Source organism: Hyperolius riggenbachi, chromosome 1 (genome assembly GCF_040937935.1).
Source record: "Hyperolius riggenbachi isolate aHypRig1 chromosome 1, aHypRig1.pri, whole genome shotgun sequence".
NCBI classification, from domain to species: domain Eukaryota; kingdom Metazoa; phylum Chordata; class Amphibia; order Anura; family Hyperoliidae; genus Hyperolius; species Hyperolius riggenbachi.
Window position 1 is genome coordinate 219,356,061 of NC_090646.1, and position 13,603 is coordinate 219,369,663.

Genomic DNA, 13,603 nt, shown 5'->3' on the forward strand with positions numbered 1-13,603 from the left:
GCTCTTGGTATTTCTTTTGTCTTTATCGTTACACTAAGGTGAAATTAAACTGATGAGATAAACAATTCTATTTTTACTCCTAAAATTGATTTTTTTTAAGTATCCCATGGTTTTCTTTTATATTTAAACATTCACAAAGAGGGTTCAATGGTTTACAGTCTCTAATCAGTAGCAGCCTGTTTAGTGTCCCAGAGTGAAAATACATGAGCTATTGACCTTGTCTTATCTCTCCCCTACTCTCAGAAGTTGTATTCTGCTAAGAAAACTTTTATGGCTGCCGATAAGACAGAAGCTGTCACTTCCATGTCTAAAAATTAACTCTTTCAGGCAGGAAAATAAAGCAAGTAAAACAGCCCGGTTATTAATATGTTTTATACTGTACATACACGTTTATCTCATCATCTCACATATTGCCTCGGGTACACTTTAAAGAGGAACTCCAGTGAATATAAAGTAATAATTATGTATAAATAATTTAGTAAGTGTTTGTCCATTGTAAAATCTTTTAAATCCCTGATTTACATTCTGCCATTTATCACATGGTGACATTTTTACTGCTGGCAGGTGATGTAGCTGCTGCTTGCTTTTTTAGCAGTTGGAAACAGCTGTAAACAGCTATTTCCCACAATGCAACAAGGTTCACAGACAGGAAACTGCCAGGACCATGGTCCTCAGAGTTTCTTGTGCGAGGGGTTTCACCACAATATCAGCCATACAGAGCCCCCTGATGATCCGTTTGTTAAAAGGAATATATTTCTCATGGGAAAGGGGGTATCAGCTACTGATTGGGATGAAGTTCAATTCTTGGTCACTGTTTCTCTTTAAGCTATAAAACAGAGCATAGCTATTCTCCCTTTGAACTTTCCTGCATTAAAACCTTATTTCAAGTTGCCTCTCACTGTTTCTTGGCTGTTTAAAGCAGACCTGAACTCAGAACATCCTCTCTGCTCCAAAAGATATGCACCAGCATAATAACATTTCTTCTTTGTTACAGCAGAGACACATCCTGCAATAAATCTTCAGTGTGCCTACTTCCTTCTACCATGGAAGCAGACCTATTGTTAACATTCTATGTATACCAAATAGCTCTCTGCTGAGGGACCAAATTACAACTGATGCTTAGTCACAGATGAGGAGGAATTAGACAGACTAATCTCTAAATACATACAGGGTGCATTTCTATTTGTTTTCCTTCTGTCATGTGCAAGAGTTCAGGTCCACCGGAGCTTCAGTAAATAGACCCAAGTATTCAGCATAAATTGGGTGGAGAAGCTCAGAGAAGCTCTTTTACATCAATAACAAATGAAGTGTCTTAATTCTTCCTGCAATGGAAAACAATACGAGACTTTTTCTTTGCTACTAACTTTTTCCTAGCTGTACTCTACATACAATTCCCTATCTCATAAGTTTATCTTCGCTTAAAGAGAACCTGTACTGAGTAAAAATATTTAAAGTAAACACATGAGGTAACTTCCAATGAACATTACATAGTTACCTTGCCATCAGTTCCTCTCAGAAGCTCACCATTTTCTTCTGACAATGATCCCTTCCAGTTCTGACAATATTTTGTCAGATCTGAAATATATCAGTTGCTGTCAGTAAAATATCAGTTGCTGTCAGTTATAGCTGAGAGGAAAACTGATGTACCAGGTAATGTCCATGTCTCCCTATGGCTAAAGTGGGCGATGTTACAGTTTAACTGTGTGCTGACCAGAAAGCTGTTATGGGTAATGGCCATTTTCAAAATGGAGGATGGAAAATTCCCCTGATCACAGTGAACAAACAGGAAGCGGGACAGGAGAAAGACACTGAGGAGTAGACTACATGGAAGGTAAGTATGACTTGTGTATGCTTATTTTGGCTTTTAATGTTCAGTTCAGGTTTTCTTTAAGGTTTGCTTTAACCTCCTTAGCGGTAACCCCGTGTGTGTGACACGGGGTAAGCCGCCGGAGGGTGCCGCTCAGGCCCTGCTGGGCCGATTTACATAATTTTTTTTTTGCTGGACGCAGCTAGCACTTTGCTAGCTGTGCCAGCACCCTGATCGCCGCCGCCGCGCGCCCGATCGCCGCTATCCGGTGCGGCGCGCGCCCCCCCCAGACCCCTGCGCTGCCTGGCCAATCAGTGCCAGGCAGCGCCAAGGGGTGGATCGGGTCTCCCAATGACGTCCCGACGTCGCTGATGTCGGTGACGTCATCCCGCCCCGTCACCATGGCGACAGGGGAAGCCCTCCAGGAAATCCCGTTCTTTGAATGGGATTTCCTGATCGCCTATCGCCGGAGGCGTTCGGCGGGGCTGGGGGGATGCCGCTGAGCAGCGGCTATCATGTAGCGAGCCCTGGGCTCGCTACATGATTTAAAAATTTTTTTTTTTTAAAAAACTGCTGCGCTGCCCCCCGGCGGTATTTTTCATACCGCCAAGGGGGTTAAGAACAGCTAAAGTGAGAGAAATATGAAATCTCCAAAATGTATTTCCTTTCATAGCATTCCAGTTGCCTGACTGTAATGCTCATTTTATGGCTTCAGTGGTGTCCGAATCCAACGCCTATATAAAACATGTGGAATCTGAAAGCCTGATTTCCATGCTTGTTGTTGACCAACAGAGCAGCCAGATAAACAGCAAATTAAAAAGGGTGTTGGAAATTACTTTCACATCCCTCTCACTGCAGGTTTTATTTAATAAGCATTGTTTTTTTTAAGCACCAGGAAGGTTAGTGTTACTACACAGTGGGTTGCAAAAGTATTCGGCCCCCTTGAAGTTTTCCACATTTTGTCATATTACTGCCACAAACATGAATCAATTTTATTGGAATTCCACATGAAAGACCACCACAAAGTGGTGTACACGTGAGAAGTGGAACAAAAATCAAACATCATTCCAAATATTTTTTACAAATAAATAACTGCAAAGTGGTGTGTGTGTAATTATTCAGCCCCCTTTGGTCTGAGTGCAGTCAGTTGCCTATAGACATTGCCTGATCATTGCCTGATGAGTGCTAATGACTAAATAGAGTGCACCTGTGTGCAATCTAATGTCAGTACAAATACAGCTGCTCTGTGAGGGCCTCAGAGGTTGTCTAAGAGAATATTGGGAGCAACAACACCGTGAAGTCCAAAGAACACACAAGACAGGTCAGGGATAAAGTTATTGATAAATTTAAAGCAGGCTTAGGCTACAAAAAGATTTCCAAAGCCCTGAACATCCCATGGAGCACTGTTCAAGCGATCATTCAGAAATGGAAGGAGTATGGCACAACTGTACACCTACCAAGACAAGGGGATCCACCTAAACTCACTGTGTCCCCCACAAGCCATGTGGGGACACAGCAACCATGTGGAAGAAGGTGCTCTGGTCAGATGAGACCAAAATGGAACTTTTTGGCCAAAATGCAAAATGCTATGTGTGGAGGAAAACTAACACTGCACATCACTCTGAACACACCATCCCCACTGTCAAATATGGTGGTGGCAGCATCATGCTTGGGGTGCTTCTCTTCAGCAGGGACAGGGAAGCTGGTCAGAGTTGATGGGAAGATGGATGGAGCCAAATACAGGGCAAACTTGGAAGAAAACCTCTTGGAGACTGCAAAAGACTTGAGACTGGGGCGGAGGTTCACCTTCCAGCAGGACAATGACCCTAAACATAAAGCCAGGGCAACAATGGAATGGTTTAAAACAAAACATATCTAAAGGATATAAATCCAGAAAGTCCTACATGTGCATATGAAAACTTTATTGGTACAAAAGAATTGATAAATCCACAACTAGGTGAACTCATAGAGTTCACCTAGTTGTGGATTTATCAATTCTTTTGTACCAATAAAGTTTTCATATGCACATGTAGGACTTTCTGGATTTATATCCTTTAGTATTTCCGCCTTCCAGATAAGCCCTCCTCAATTGAGTTGTGCCTTTGTTAAGAGGAATAGCTCGCAATTTTATTCCTATTACTACAAAACATATCTATGTGTTAGAATGGCCCAGTCAAAGTCCAGATCTAAATCCAATCGAGAATCTGTGACAAGATCTGAAAACTGCTGTTCACAAACGCTGTCCATCTAATCTGAATGAGCTGGAGCTGTTTTGCAAATAAGAATGGGCAAGGATTTCAGTCTCTAAATGTGTAAAGCTGGTAGAGACATACCCTAAAAGACTGGCAGTTGTAATTGCAGCAAAAGGTGGTTCTACAAAGTATTGACTCAGTGGGGCGAATAATTACGCACACCCCACTTTGCAGTTATTTATTTGTAAAAAATGTTTGGAATGATGTATGATTTTCAATCCACTTCTCAAATGTACACCACTTTGTATTGGTCTTTCACGTGGAATTCCAATAAAATTGATGCATGTTTGTGGCAGTAATGTGACAAAATGTGGAAAACTTCAAGGGGGCCGAATACTTTTGCAACCCACTGTATATGTTTTAGTAAGGCAGCTTTCTGACCTCTTTTAGCCCCTTAAACTTTCCTAGAGAATCTGGGTAACCGTAAGTAGGGATGATCCATGCAATTCAAATGATTTCTCCTTGCATTGGAATTCCATGTAAATTATAAGCAGGTTAAACTTGGTGGACTATTAAAAACTGAAAAGAAGGTATTCTGATTGGTCCAGTTTCAAGATGCATATAATTTACATGGAATCTGATTGCAAGGAGAAATTATTGGCATCCTATTGATCATCCCTACCCGGCCCCAAGATAACTGTGTACTCTGTATACATGGTTTGTGACCCTCCAGAAGACCAGTACTTGAGGATGGTCTCCAGACAGTGTACTTTAGGGTCACAGGGTGCAATGCATCTATTCAGAAAATCTCCTCAATGGATGATGTTTCTGAGTAATTCAAACACAAATATCCTTTATCCTGGGCTTCACTGTGTGTTCTGACATTTGCAAATTCGCATGCTCAGAATCATAGTCCTGGCAGAGATCTGGCCCAAGCCAATGGTATTTAAGCTGGTGAGCTCCAGCTACCACAGCTAGAGTTTTTGGAGAGAAGCATTGTGCCACATATTATTTATCTATATACAGTTGAGGAGTTTTCATTGGGTTCTACCCATGGCCATTGCATGATTACTTGTTTGCTTGCTTTGGATGTGGTGTGTTGTGACAGAGTGGCCATCCCATGTGCTTTTAAAATGTATTGCTTTATAATAATACATTTTGATATATTTTTCCATTGAAATATTAGTTGTGCAATATATAATACTATACAGTTGGTATATATGTTCCACCACCTCTATGCCACTTTCCACATAGTTTAGTATTCCAAGCCAATGAGTGTTGATGTCACTAATAGTGAACTGCACATGCATAACAAATTCATTTGCATCTAAAGTTGTGCACATGTGGGGTGTTGATCATCATTTCCTGGCTTAGTTAAGCACAGGAATTAGGTAGAAGTACCATACCCACTACTGAAGTCTCCCTGAATGGAGATGACCACACCTAGTATAGATTGGATACAGGAAAAAATGGCAGGAATATGACAGAATACCTGCTGGCAGCAAAGGTGACAACTGCAGACACAGAAGGGATAAGGTACAATATAATGATGAGCTAATCTCACAAATTTAGACTCTGCAAATGGGTAAATGCCATTTTCCATATTTTTCAGCAAGTGCTAGACAGCACCATGTAATATCTGAAGCAGGTTATTTTGGCACACGGTCTACCCTAGGCGCCACTATAGAAATAATGTTATAAAGTCTATTATGTCTATGGCCAAGCACCAGTGTCATTTGGGTGCCAGTGACTGCTGTACCCCAAATTACATCTCCCTCCGAGTTGCTTAAGTGGCAGCAGGTTGAACTGCCATTCGGCTCACCCTGCACCAAAATGACAGGTGGTGACTGGTGAAAAGCCATGTATGCATAATATCCCTTCTCTCTAATCTGAGCATGGCTTTCTCCTCCTCTTCCCACCCTTTGCCACACACTGCACCACTGGCTGGCCATTTTTAGGTCAGTAGTTTGTACTACAAGTAGCTTTGCCTATTTTTCACAACTGTGCCTGCTCCCTAGTCTCCAAAGTACTGTATACGTTGTATAAATAGTAGTAAAAGCCTCTAATATACAGTATGTGTGAGGCAGCAAGAAATTAACAATATAACCACATATGTGCCAAGAGTGTCATATATTTTGCTCCACTGCTTATCAAAAAGTTTGGTTTCCTGCAGGCTATGGCACTTTGATCCCCTTCAAATATAACTAGTACTGTATTTCAAGTTTTTACTCTCCAGTAGAGGAAAGAGCGGTTGCAACAGCCATATTTGAAGAGGTTCACTGTTGTAAAACTGGCTACGGTCAGTAGAGGCTTCCCGGAGTAGAGCAATGTTAGATCAGCACATTGCCCTGTCCCAGCTGACACTACCATAGAAGAGCAGGAGTTGCACCTCTCTAAAAGGCCACAATTTAATGTTGATAGCAGTTAGATTTAGTGTGGTGGTTTGTGCACTAATTCCCAGCTTCAAAGATTTAGGTCTCAGCAAAGATGACAATAAGAGGAGTAGCTAAGGAATGGGTACCAATGATGACACTGGCAAGAAAACTATTGAAAGATTAGGGTTAGGAATAAATTGTAAGGATTTGGGGGTTGAGGAGGAGGGTATGAGGAGATTATACTTACTTGTTAGAAGTGGAAGTTTAGGTTTAGACATTGTTTACACGGCTTGGTTAGAGTAGTATATTGCTCTAAGAAGAGACATTGGCATTGTTTAGTGGAATCAGTAAGAGTAGTTTATTAGTGAGTGGGATTGGTTAGGGATATATATTATATCAAGTGGTAAGATAAGGATTATGCATTAGGATTACACATCAGTAAATGAAGAGGTGATGGAAAGGGGACAGATAAAAAACGCTAATAATAAAACATCATTGCATAGCTAAAAAGCTAGGATGTAATCAAACGGTGCAGTCTAATCCCAGTGTCTGGACTAAACCACTAAGGTCAAAGCCACATATACCCATTTATATTGCCAAAAATATTAATTCAGGGGAGGAATGTTGTGACTTTAACCCATGCTTGTCATATAGCCCATTAATAATGTAGTAGCTGAAGGGGACCGTCCAAGCAAGAGACAAAGGGGCACAACTGCTATGTTGGAAATCTTCCATTTACTTCATCCATTAGGGCCTGCACACATTATTGTGCTTCTGTTGACTAATGTGCACTTTTTTAGCAATGAATATCGGTCTGCAACATTGATGTGTTTCTGAAGTCAGCACAGAAGTGGACAGAAGCATGCAGGGTGTGTCCAGGCCGTAAAGGAGAACATTGTTATATTCCCAACACAACAGCTTAGCCCCTGTACCTTTTTATTTTGGATGTACCTGTATGGTCCTGGCTCAACATAATTTCAGGAAGCTCCTGCCCAGAATATCTGCAAAGTGTCACTGAACCCTTGTTCCAAATTTGTGTTAGGGCAGAATAGGCAAACATGGCCAGTTAGTGAATGAGAGTCAATGGGTTCCAAATATTAGAAAGTTGAATAACAACCTCAGCAAGATCTCGAAAGAGCCCAGGAAGATCCATAAACTGCTAATTACCCTACAATGCAAACTTCAGCCCTGGGAGTACCCCATTTATTGTACTGTGGCAAATACTACAAGTCTTTAGCTGAGCATAAACATGGCAATTTGAGCCATTTGCCCTTTCTGAAGGGCCCAATCTATAAAGTGACAGCTATCTGATGTTAAATTCTTCATTTAGGACATTTGATAACTGGCCAAAATTGCACTTAGCCATAAGCATGTTGAACATGCTATCATGCAGTAACAAGAATATTCCCAATGCTGAAGGGAGCTTCAGTCATATCTCTTTCCAACACACCTGGCAGATGTTTCATTTTTTCCTGTTATAAATGCTCATGCAAATGAATAACGTGAGACTCTAGAATGAAACAGTGCATGTGGCATTATCCACATTAAGCAATTGTGAATTGTGACAGATTTATAACAGAATAAATGTACCAACAAACTATTCTTATGACACGCGTCTTACTTTATAACTAGACGACAGCTCATTGCAAGTCTGTTTATTCCATTATTTCTTTGCTGAACCACTCCAGTGTCTTGTTTGTTTGTTACCCACATCTAAGGAGTCACACTGTCACTTTGGCTTATCAATGAACTTACCTTGACTATACATCACACACTATGACAAGAACCTGCTCACTGAGAGAAACTGATAAATCTCAAGGCAGCCCAACTAGTATTTACAGCTGCATTCTGAATCACAAATTGGATTCTAACAACCTCTTGTGGATTTATAACACTACATGTGACAAATGACAAGCATAAACCAGCTGCTCAACTCATTTGACAACTTGGCTCTAAACTACTCAACTCCTACTACAGATTTATTCACGCAGGTTGCATACTTAGTAGGGAATGGATATTGTTCAATTGTTGCATTCTTACGGTTTTCTGTAAAATCGCAGTATGGGTCAGAAAAGGAAATCTATTTACACATACTGAATTGAAAAGAAGTTTGTTTTGACATTTGCTAAATTGATTGATTTTTTTTTTTTTTTTGCTAGCAATTGCAATGTGTCTGATGATCCACTAGCTTATATTGATCTTCAAGCATTCATTTCCTGGGATATATGGTGCTCTGGAAGAAACATCATCTTTAACACCAGTGAATGATTTTGTATCCTGTGCAATTGCCTCCAGAATACAGCGATACCAACTCTGCCTGCAATAAATCACTCTTATAATTATCAAGTGAAGAAAGCATTCTTAAGACAAGTGACATATTTTTGGCAAGTTGAAAATCCCACGTTCCATTCTTGAGTAGAGGAACCCAGGAAATCAATTGCCTGATTTATGTTTCCTCTTTAAAGAACACACATACAGTGCAAACACACACACACATATATATTTCAAGTAAGGCTGATGTCTCAATGCTACTCTGTGTGATACTGTGTTTCCAAACCGGACTGCATGCATAATCCTGTGAGCCTTGGTTTAATTATCAGAGACATTTATCAAGATACTATGGACCATAAAACACAAGAGGGCATCCACGCTGCACATAGGATATCTGAAATGTAACCATACACATTCAGGAAAAATAATAACCAGGGACACAGGGGAAAATGGTTTCTAGCATGAATATATTGACTGTAGAAGCTCCTTTCATTAAGAGCTATGGGAATACCGACACATGTAAGACAAAGGGGAATGTTCACAATATCTTATTGCTCTATTATTCTCTGCTTATACCACTGAGACTCAACTACGTTCCCAAAGAGGCTCTGGGCTTTGCATAAATGAAAATAAAATAGTATTGTTAATTATAACAATGGTTCATTAACAATTGCCCACATAATTAAGCAGTTCCTGATTCTAAAAGAAAAAAAATTATAAAAATATTGGTTTTTTTTTCCACAAATAAATTAACATAATGCATGCTGTTATACAGATCCTGTGTATTAGTTCTCAGGGCATGGTTCTACCTACAGAAGAGTAATTGCTCATTCTGATGAATTGTATGAAAACAGAGTAATGTGTTAATAAATAAACATAATGCATATTATTATTATACAAATCATGTATAATGTTTATCTGCACATTCTTCTATGCATGCAATAGCAGTGATTGCACTGTGTAGATTATGCTATATATTGCTACAGGTTTTAACAAAAAATAAAATAAAAGCAAAAAGTCTGATCAACTGACTATAACATCACCTAAATAAATGGCCAAATAGGTTTTATCCAGCAGGTAAACAACAAGAAAGCAAGCTGCCATAAAACTTTCTTTCCATTAAGCTTTTAGAGCATTCATGTGGGGGAGACAAACTGCAAGATTAGTGTAGGTAATACCTGGAAAATCTCTGGGTCAACATGTCAAACTTGCACTTGTGTCGGTGATGATGTACGTCTACGGAGATGTGTTAAGTGCTGTGGGTCGTTTCCAGTCTTCACTGGGACAGTCCGACTTACACGGTCCTCCAAGTCAGCACCAGGGTCAGCGCCTGATAGCAAGGATGGGGAGGGGCAGAGCAAATGCTGCCTGACCCATGCCTACCCTCTATCACTGCATTCCTTTCACTTAAATGGGCACAGTGGCAATGTGCAGAATGATCGTGTTTCAAAATAAATTATTCATGGAAATGGAAAAAGAAGGTTATTTACAGCCCTCCGTGTGAGCTGAAGGAGAAAACGTTAAACAGCTCCATGCAAACAAAACAGCTCACAGCTAACGGAGAAGGAAGACTGAGCAGTAGAGAAGGGGACTGTCTGCTAGTGCTGATTTCAGTCTGTTCATTGTACCTTCAGCATCCTCGCCTCCTCCGCTGCTCTCTCTCTCCTCCTTCTGTCAAGAGTCCGTGCAGCGGGGGAAGGGAGCTGCTGGATCCAACACTGCAGCTCTGTTTGGCTGACTCGTAATGACAGACACTTTTTTTTGTGTGTCTCGTCTATTCTTGCCAGAAGGCAGGGGGCCTGGGGTGGAAGAGTTGTCCTTTTTGTTAGTGTCTAGCGTAGTATTTACACTTCACATTTCTGAAATGGGTCTGTGAAAATGAGCAACTCTCAGTAAAAGGAACAACTTGAGGTCAATTCTTTCACTTCATTTGACGTCTTAGGGTCTGTAGGAATAGGCTTACAAATGAAAAGAAAAGCTAGAGTTCATTGCATCATCAACAAGTTTGCTAACTTTGGCAGTCGAGGATTACATCATGTGAGAAAGCGCACTAATTACATGAAGACATGCAGTTACTATTATTGCCACTATTCAAGATGATCATCTTTAAATTACACTTAAATAAACAATGACTGCAAAAAAATAGATATGCAACAACATGCTAACCTTAAGAAAAGTTTCTTTGTTACAGCTGATACAAATCCTGCAATACATCTGCTGTGTGTCTACTTCCTGCTTTCATGGAAGCATTCATATTGTTAACATCCTGTGTTTAGCATTACAATTAGCTGGCAGCCAGTTGACAGCTGAGACATCAAATTACAACTTGTTCTTAGTCTCAGATTAGGGGGAATCAGACAAGCTAAAGTGTCTAAATACATACAGGGGTCACTCATTTCTCTATGCTTTCCTTCTGTCCTCTGCAAGAGTTCAGGTCCACTTGAAGGAGCAGTCTGTATGGTAGGCTGATATATACTAATGAAACAAACTCCAATCCAATCAAAACCTTTGCTTTTTGAAAAGTGAAAGCATTTACTGCTGTCCTCAGCATTTTTGAGAGAAGTCCATTCATTAACTTTTCAGTGAAAGTGAAGCTCTTCAAAGAGGACAGAGACAGTAATAAATATAAAGAAATAAATAGATTAAAAAAACCCTTTCCTCACTTCATACGGCAGGGGTGTCTGCTTGAGACAGAGCTAAATTACTTCCTGTTGCTCACTTTGCAGACATTGGCCCATATGCAATTCACTTTTTCACCTGAGTTTTCTCCTAGGAGATAATTTTTCATCTTCAATTTAAAATAACTTTCCAGTACTTTTCAACTAAAAAAAGTACCAAAAAGTAGTTGGAAAGTACTACGAAATTTATTTTGAGCATTGTCTTGCTTTGTGGTGGCTTAAAATGTATTTTATTGACAAGTTTAAAAATATCACCTAGGGGAAAACACAGGAGAAAAAGTGAATTGCATATGGGCCAATCTCTAGCTTCTTGATTGGGAGAGGAAACTTCTCATGAGGGTCACAGACAGAAAAAAAACCTGTCTAGAGTCTAGACATTGCAATCCTTATATCTGTCCGCATCTCTGTTTGAAATGCTACCTTTAATTTCATCTTGTTTATTAAACCATTTAACACAAAAGGAAATACATTCTTTCTGTAGTGATGCTGACAGCAATACAAATCAAACACTTCATTCAGTACATGTATACTTCTGCATGTTCTAGTGAGGACAGGCTACCGGGTACAAATGAACCATTGTGAATATTCCCTTGAAGGGACAGGATCACATCATATTTAAATAAAGTGTAGAGAAACCGAGAGCCCAATATAGTGTAGTATGTTAAGCATAAATGAAGTAAAGGTTATCGTGAGAAAATTATACTCACAAACATGGGTTACCACAAAGGCAACCACTGCATGGGTAGGTGAGGAGATTAGACCTGTCCTCACTCAGGGATAAGAAGTCGCTCTCTGTAGATGTGAAAGGCGGTAGATCACCCCTCCACCAGGGGTGGATACGGTATAGCAGTAGGAGAACAGAGGCGCCAGCAGGATAAAAGCGGATAAAAACTTTAAAATTTGCTGGGAGGAAGTGGTAAAGCAGACACGAAAGACTGTCTGAATAGCAGCAATCACATTTATTAAATAGTACCCCAAAAAAGTGCAACGCGTTTCGCAGGCCCAGCCCGCTTCATCAGGCAATAAACATGATGGGGATAAAACAGAATTTCGGCAATAGCAGGTGGCGCTACAAAAAAAGTTTTTATCCGCTTTTATCCTGCTGGCGCCTCTGTTCTCCTACTGCTATCATATTTAAATACTTTGTAACTATAAAATAAAAAAAGGGAAATAAAAAAAATCTGTTCGTTGTAACATATCGATCCAGAAAGGCTCCTCACAACACTCATTAGAGCTGGATTAAACTAGGCAAGGCCCCAGACAGAGCAATGGATGTTTCTCCCCAACCCCCCCTTACCCCTTTAGTTTATTGATTGAATGGGTGATTGGGCATGTATAGGAAAATGTCAGTTAACCCCCTTGGCGTTCTGATTCTTTCCAGATTTTAGGGTCTAAAAGCGGTGCAATTTTGTCATGACAACAACCGGCGATCTCACCAGAAGGAAGCAGAGCCTCGAAGGAGTGGAAAAAGAGTTGCGGCTGACGTCGGGATGTAGAAACGACCGCTGCGCACATTGCTCTGCACACAGCCTCTGGCGGCTACCCCAAGCACAGGTCGGGATTGCTGCTCTGAGCTGCGGTTTTCCACTTCGTCCCTAGCTCAGGGTTACCGCCAAGGAGGTTAAGTGGTTGATGAGAGACTAGAAAGCGTTATACTGAGAGGCAGTTTAGCTTTTATCTTTTTTTTTTTCTTCACTACAGTTATAAGACAGCTTTGTGGCCCTCAGATACCAGAATTAGGCTTTAGTATTACCCAGATGTCATTATTAAAGCAATACTGAAGCATCACTGAAAAAAGTTAGAAACTCACCTATGCAGTGTGAAGGCTCTGAATCTGATAGAGCCTTCCCGATCACCTTTTCATGCCCTCTGTCCACCACTGTCCCCCATTTAAATTTCATACCTTCAGGACTCCTCAGAAGTCTATGAAGCACTTGCAACCTCAAGTTCTTCTGGAGATGGGTGCATTGGTACTGCACATGCACAAGCCCAAACTCTCACTACCACATGTGTGGTACGGATCCGCTCGCCTTTGCAAGTATTCAGGGATGTAAATACTTTCTAAGCCTTTACGAAGACTCCTAAAGACGAATACAACAAGTCAATTAACTTCAACAGGGGGAGAGCGGGTGGAGTGAAGGCATGGAGAGAGGACTAGGAAGGCTTTATGAGATCCAGAGCTTTCCCTCTACATAAGTGAGTATGTCCAACACTCAGATACAAGCGTTATTTCGCTATCCCCAGATACCAAAATTAGATAGCCACTGTGCCCCTAAGTAA

The 13,603-nt window shown here is 40.6% G+C and overlaps 1 protein-coding gene across 5 annotated transcripts in view; it reads right to left on the minus strand.

Annotated features, from left to right (window-relative positions):
• The window catches only part of LOC137571489 (bifunctional heparan sulfate N-deacetylase/N-sulfotransferase 3-like), a 353,270-nt gene extending 342,972 nt beyond the window's left edge, over window positions 1–10,298 (minus strand). For 3 of the 5 annotated variants that reach the window (XM_068280686.1, XM_068280704.1, XM_068280730.1), the window contains exon 1: window positions 9,824–10,267. The gene's annotated coding sequence lies outside the window, so the exon portion shown is untranslated. The other 2 variants (XM_068280694.1, XM_068280713.1) reach the window with 2 other exon arrangements.
• Between the last annotated feature and the right edge of the window lie 3,305 nt (window positions 10,299–13,603).